Raw genomic sequence first — 7,351 nt, 5'->3', positions numbered from 1 at the left:
TCAGAAGTAGATATGCCTTCACATAACCCAGGCCCAATCAATAAATATAGGCCCAATCAAGGCAGTGCTCAAGACATAGTTGTCTGCAATCGCCCGTCAGTAGTTCCACAGCCCATATTGCTTTCGTCGCGCCTGAAAATGTTGTGCCACTATTCCATTTGAAAGTGGGAGCACACTAATATTGACTCAGTGTTGGCTACCGGGTTCGCCAATATGGGCCCCATATGGGCTGCCAATATTGGTACCACCTGAAAAGTGCAACCAGGTTCCTTTAAAAGCGATAAGACCCCCGTGCCGGGGAACAAGTCAAAAGACGACACAACACACAGGCAACCAGATTCCCCATTAGACCAACATGGCCTGCCTATATTGGCAAGCCCATTTTGCCCGCCGTGATAATGCCGATGATGAGTGTAATAATTACGCATTACCCGGTATAATATCCACCACTAAAAGTAATATTACTTCATCTGCTTTTCTTTCGTACAGATCTAACTGATCCACGTTGCATGGCATTACAATACTACATTACCCCAAAACGAAGAACAGGTGCAGTGCCCGTCTTATTGCCAACTGCTGCCTTGCTCAAGGATCCAGGTAGTCTCAGAGGACTACCGTACGAAACATCCCTCAGAAGCCTTTATTGGGACCTCAGTATTATATGACCGAAAAACTTACAACCCGATCCTAGAACAGGGCTCGGAACTGTTATTTAGGCGGGTTCGGTTCAAGTTCCGGTTCAAGGTTTTCGGTTCGGTTCGGGTTCAGCGCAACTAAAATAATGGTTCGAGCCGATATTAATCGGTTCGAACCGGTTTTCGTGTACTGTGCTAATCGGTGTACCACATGTGAGAGGTAATATCAGGTTCCGGCGATGGCTTGCTCCTCCTTCCTTCCACTTACTCCCTCGCCTCTACACTTCATAGGTACAAAGAACCATGCAGTTCACAGCAGATCATCCTTTACTGTATCGAAAAGTGCTGGGAAATGGCGTACAGCATACCATTGAACTCCATTGGAAAAGGCTATCGCATCGCCAATTTCTAAAGAAAAAGAGAAGAAAGCGGTCACGTGGTAGATGGGAGTATCCCAGTGTCCCATGCGCAGGCCGGCACGCTGCTAGCTCCCCGTTGAAAAGAAGGCGAGAGGCCGCTCCTGTGTTTCTTTCCTCCATGCTCTGGACCACACACCAACTTCTTTCCCGTGGTCGCTAGAGGTTAGCGTTGCGTGTGGATGTCACTGTGAACTATTAAAACTTACGTCGCCTTCAGACTGCGACGCTGAATGAAAGGAAGCAGCCGAGGCAACAATGCAAAGTGTAGCTGTCGTGTAGCACATCCTTTTTTTTTACACCTCGAATCACGAAAATGTACGGGATGTCGTGAACCTTTCGGAGGTGAGGCTGTAGGAGGTGCATGGGTTCACCACTTCTTGGTTAATCAATTTGTCCGCTCTATGAATTCGGCAAGACTCCGAGCGATGCAGGGAGCTGGTGCGTGGCATTCGAGTGGGAAGGTATAGGCGTCTTTTTACCGTCTGGCGAACCGGTTACCGTATCATATATTTTTAGTTCAGTTCCGGTTTGTTCAAGCGGAGAGAAAAAAATGTTTACGGTACGGTTCGGCAGAAAATAACGTTTTTTTGCGGTTTGCGGTTTCGGTTCAGTTCCGGTTTCGACCCTATGTCCTAGAGTACAGAGGAGCGAAACACTTTCGTGACAGTGACGGACGCCTCAGCATCTCGCACTGCATCTGCAGTAACTTCAAGACACCTAGCGTTTCAGAACGGATATCGCTATCTATCAGACATTACGTTTTTTACTTGACCTGCAGCTTCCATTGTCATTAGAGACTTTAACCAGCGACATTTTCGCTCGAATGAAACGACCGATCCGAGTGTCGCGCATGCGCATTACGACTCGTAAGACGCGCGATTTCGCTGAAACGACCACACGCTCTGAGTCGTTTCGTTTTATTCCGCAGCTATCACCGATTGGCATCGCGAAGCAAGATGACGGCTGTTTGCATAAGCAGTACCAGTGCATGTTACAGTGCATGTTACAGTGGGATTGCCACATGTTTACTCTTTCGAACAATGTGTATCGTCTGCGGGAAGTTGTTGGATGTAACGACGTACTGAGTAGGACATTTCACACGCTTCAACGTCCAATCTTGCCGTGCTGCTTGGCATTTGGTACAAGTACCCAATACGGATTCGTCCCATTTTCCGCATTTTCAGCTAATGTGGGGCGCATATGGCAACATGGGACCCATATTGCCAACAGTTTCCCCATATTGGCTGAACTTCACCATATGGGCCCATATATTCACAATATCGTCCCATACGGTCCCATATTGAACCCGTGTCGCCATTGCTCAGCCAATATGGGCCCAATATTGTGTGCTGCCTGGGGCGGAGTGAGGGCAGCACTAAGGAGTGGGGGACAGGGGGTGAGACAGGTCTCTACACCTAACTTCCCTAAGTGATGAACAAGCTAACGCAAAAATAAAGAGCAAGCGAGAGAGAGAGAGAGAGAGAGAGAGATGGAACAAGCAACTTTGGTCAATGATTGAGAAAATCCAGGAGAATACGTGGAATGGAATTTTCCCCATAATGCAGGAACTCACTTGGAGCGATACCGCGCGCTTTCTGCATTGCTGCGTTGTTGGCATTCCTGCGTTACCCATACTGCCGAGCCGTCGATGCAATTTACACCACGCAATATGCCAACTGCTACGGGGACCCACCATGGGTTATGATAAATAGACAAGACGTTCCGACTGAAAAGCAACCGGCTGGACTAGTATGCTTGAGCTACGCACCACGCCGGCGTGCCAGTCGTTTCATTTGCGTCGCCGCCGCCGCCAGTTCGGGGGTGCCACAATGTGGCGTATTTACACTTTGCGAAATTGTACGTTTTTTTTTTTTTTCGGGACGTAATTGTAGTGCAACTCTTTTATGATTTTTGTGCAAATTTGAATGATTCTCGAACACCAACCGACAAAAGGAATTCGAGTTTGAGGTTCTATCAAGTGAAAAGACAGAGAACTCCCTGAGTCGGAGTTAAAAAAAAAGTAATAATAAAACACAAAATAACGGTAAAAAGTTTTTACGGAAAAAGTATTTGTTGTCGCGCCAATATTTTGAATTGCGGGCGTGGACGCATCTGCTGTGTTCTATTTTAAAAAGTTTAAACTGTTGGCTTCCTTTTGTGCAGTCACACAGAGTGGTTTGCAAAAGCCCACTTTGTAATATGTCTTTCTTCTTATGCGGAGATTTCTCAATGCAGGTTGAATAAACCAGTTAATGAATAATATCAATAATAATTCTTTCTTATCATTAAACATATCCCCCCAGTTAATAAATAATGTTGCTTAATTGGGGCGAATCATGCCCTCCCGCGTAATATTGGGTCGCTGTTAGTGTCAAAACGAAGAAAGCATCGCCTACCTGGAATGCATTGACTGTTTGTGTTATTCCTGCCGGTGCTACAATTGTTCGCTCATGGGACTGGCAAACTTCACTTCGCTGTCCAAAGATTACGCCTATAGACGCCGCCAAATGCACATGCAGTCAGCACACGCCGCCGCCAAAAAAGATTGCCTGGGGCGTGGGTCTATGGCTGCTGTCTGGTCGAGCAGAGTGTTTGGGGTGAGGAGGTTGCTGTGTCACGGACGGACGCCACGGGGCAAGTCTAACAGAATACCTGCTCCTCCCCTACTTTCTTAATGAGCTTCAGCACAACCAAAATGCAGTAGACCACACTAAGGTGGTCCCAGTTATTTTCCTGGTGCACTCTCGGTCCTTAGTCCGTCTTTACCAGAAACATTGTAGTATACATAGTCTGTTTTCCTTTCCTCCCGCTAAGCACACAGATAATAGGCATACAGAGCACGTGTACTTAACGATGACATGACTAATATTATCGACTATTACTAAGATTATGGCTTAGGTCCGGATTAGGATTGGATTGGATCTGGATTATGGATTAAAGCAGGTAAGAACTCCTACCTGCAGCTATTTATAGTTACAGGTGTAATAGGATTAACGTTGTTCTTCTTCGCTCTGTAATTCCATTTACAAGTTCTTGTTCAATACTTCTCCTTCATAACGTGTGCAGCGTTAATACAAAAACGAACTCTTTTCGGATACGGCCAAGTAGACGTACCGCCATCCAGATACCTCTATCCATTGTTACGTCATCTGAAGAATTGTAGCACCCAATCAGACGCTAACGCGGAGGTACACATAACGTCGTCTGCTCTTAAAAATGACCTTCACCGCATAGCACGCTCCTAGCCAACCAGCATCCCGAACGACAACGTTCTCGTCCCTGATTTGTTGAAAACGGTAGGCGGAGCCTATTTTGTAGCCATAATGCCCTACATAATGAGTAATAAAATATCACTCATATTACAGACATTTACAAGAGAGATAAATTATTTTGGATGCTTGCGCCACAGATGAAGTAACGAAACATCGATCCGTACGCGCCTCCCGCGTTCGATGAGCATTGCTACTAACTCAGTGAGCCAACCGGCTCTACACTCTAAGAAAAAAAGGGTGTGAAAAGGTGCACTGTTAAAACAGAACTTCACTACATAGCACGCTTCTAGCCAACTATCATTCCGAATGATATCATTCTGTGTCCTGATTTGTTCAAAACAGGGGGAGGCGCCTATCTGGACAAGCATAATGTGTCTCAGATCGGCGCCTCCTCCCATTTTCAAAAATCAATGCACAGAATGATATCATCCGGAATGATGGTTGGCTAGGAGCGTGCTATGTGGTGAAGTTCTGTTTTAACAGTGTGGTAACATCTATAGTTACCACCTTGCTCCGTCTGATAAAGGGTGTAATAGGGTGGTAAAAGCAATTATCGTACATCCAAATTGCTGCAGAAAGGCGTACGCCCCCCTCGCTCACCAAATCAGAAGCGGTAACCCTATCATTCTTAGGCAGCAGGTAGAACTTTGCAACCTTTTAGGCACAACATATGCAACAACAATTACCTCCTAAAAGGTGTAACTACTCCACCCTTTTTTCTAAGGGTGTACAGAAGTTTCTAACGACAGCAAGTTTAATAACTAATCGTTTTTTGGCGATGGATAATAAAATGTTCAATTTTCCTTAAAAGGTACCTAAAGTATTATCAAAATCCGCGTTCCACTCCTTCTCTCTCTGAATGTCAAGTACATGGAAGGGAATATGTTATGCATAATTCTCTATCGCTTTACTTTGGTACGACATCGTACTTCGAATGACCTCTTCAATAAGGAGAAAACGCATAAACGTTTTTGCCACTAAGCTACCGCGTAATTACCGCACCAAGAGAAAACGGTCTGAGTCGAATGTATATTTTTGTACGCTCTACGTGCGTTGAGAAGTGGTGAGGGAGGACCCGAAGCTGTGCAGGTTTCGAATTTGGTTTTCGAAACTTCCACCGAGCTCCCCTACTGCTCTTTTGAGACCTGTGCCGCCCTCTTTACTGCATTTGTGTAAGCGGCGCAACTGAAGCACCTCTCGACAGATGGCGGTAGGAGTCGTGTTAACAACGAGATTTGGCCGAGGCAGACCAACAATTAGGGACGACACAGACAAGAAGTTTCCAGACACAGTTTCCCTGAGTTGTTTGCATTCGTTAATTTCTGGGCGTTTGAGGCTTACTTGTCTGTGTCGTCCCTAATTGTTGGTCTGCCTCGGCCAAATCTCGTTGTTTACGTCGTTTACAATCGCCCTGCCTCGTGTCTGAATGAGAGAGTGAGTGAGAAAGATGTAAGAGAGAATGGGAATAGCGTGGTTGGTTTGTCCGTCCCCCCCGTACTTGAGGCACTCAATGGCTCATGGGAAACGGCGTGCTGGTGTGGTGTAGCGGTTAGCATATCTGACCGGAAATCAGAAGACCCAGGTTCGATTCCTGGCGTCAGCACCTCTTTTCCCTGAGTTGTTTGCATTCGGAGTCGTGTTGTTCGTTGCGTTTCGGTGGAGCAGTTCAATATCCCTCCAACCAATCACTCTGAGAGAGGTGGCGGTGTTGCAGGCAGCTGTATTGGTATCACTACAGTGAGCAGTAGTATCACTCTGTCTGGCATTTGGCAAATGGAGAGAAGGAAAGAGAGGGAGAGGGTGGAAACTCGCTGTGGCTTTCAGGCGTGTGCTTCATAAATTGACAACTCATTAAATTCTCGAATTCTCAGAAAAGTAATTTTGCACAACACGTCCGTCCACCTGGAAACATTAAGTGAAGTGTTAATCTAGAAATGATATTCTTATCAAAAGAAAAAATTAAAATGAAGAATGGAGATTTATGCTAACGTAACACCGTTTTTGCAAGCACGCTGTGCGCCAACCATTGCCACGAATTATAGGCTTATCACTTGTGATTGGAAGACAGACGGGGGCATGCGCCTTTTTTTGCGGCAATTTGGATATATGATAACTGCCAAAAAAGATGTACGCCCTCCCCCCTCTCTTCCATTTAGAAGTGATAACCCTACCATTCATGCAATTGTTGGCGCACGGCGTGTTATGCGGTGAAGTTCTGTTTTTTTTTTTTTTTTTTACCGTCTACCATAGTACGGAAATTTATGACAGTGAACGAATATGCCGACGTGTGCATGCGCGTGGCTCCAAGTTTGACTTCTCCCCTTTTCTCTGCGGGATTGCACAATTTCTGGGTATCTTTATTTTTTTCAGACACAGACATTTTATTTGCGATTCCCTGGCATATGATATAATTAATCAATCGCAGGATAGGCGACATCTTGATGCAGCTACGAAGCTTCCTTTGCCGACGACGCAAACAATATTACGGGACCTGATAAATAAATTAAAGGGGTTACGACACTTTGTCCCGTTTTGCGCCAAATGAACGTGAAAGGCAATTATTTGCATCCAAGTGAATCTGCGCTCCTGCAAGTTTTGTAGAGGATGATAGACACGCAGAAAATCGGCATTGCGAATTCCGAAACTCTTTGGGCTCTGATGTCATTGCAGATGTTTCCGCTAGGGAGGCAGCGCGGGAGAAGGCACGTGTCTCCGACTACCAGTGTGAATAGCCGTAGCGCCCAAACCTCTGACGTCAGTGGTGGACGCCTACGTATACGCGCGTTCAGTGGTTCATATATTGGGGAGTGACGACACAGAGAAAAATAATTCATTTTTTCCTCAACACTCCATGTATGCATAAAAATCAGGAAGAAAAAAGGGAAAACAAAAGAAACAGATGAATAGTCAAAAAAGCAACGTGCGAACAGTTCTTTTAAAAAGGAAGCAGAATACGAATTGAATACTTACATAATCAAAGCAAATACGAGGCGGACAGTTATAAAACCGAATGGAATACGAAGTT

At 45.5% G+C, this 7,351-nt stretch overlaps 1 non-coding gene across 1 annotated transcript; it reads left to right on the top strand.

Annotated features, from left to right (window-relative positions):
• Positions 1 to 5,857: 5,857 nt before the first annotated feature.
• Trnas-gga (transfer RNA serine (anticodon GGA)) lies at positions 5,858 to 5,929 on the top strand. Its single transcript has one exon. It is a non-coding gene; the product is annotated as a tRNA-Ser (tRNA).
• Positions 5,930 to 7,351: the final 1,422 nt, after the last annotated feature.

This window comes from Ornithodoros turicata, chromosome 3, assembly GCF_037126465.1.
Source record: "Ornithodoros turicata isolate Travis chromosome 3, ASM3712646v1, whole genome shotgun sequence".
NCBI lineage: Eukaryota > Metazoa > Arthropoda > Arachnida > Ixodida > Argasidae > Ornithodoros > Ornithodoros turicata.
Note: the sequence above shows the minus strand (reverse complement) of the source record. Positions and strands in the feature narration are given on the sequence as shown.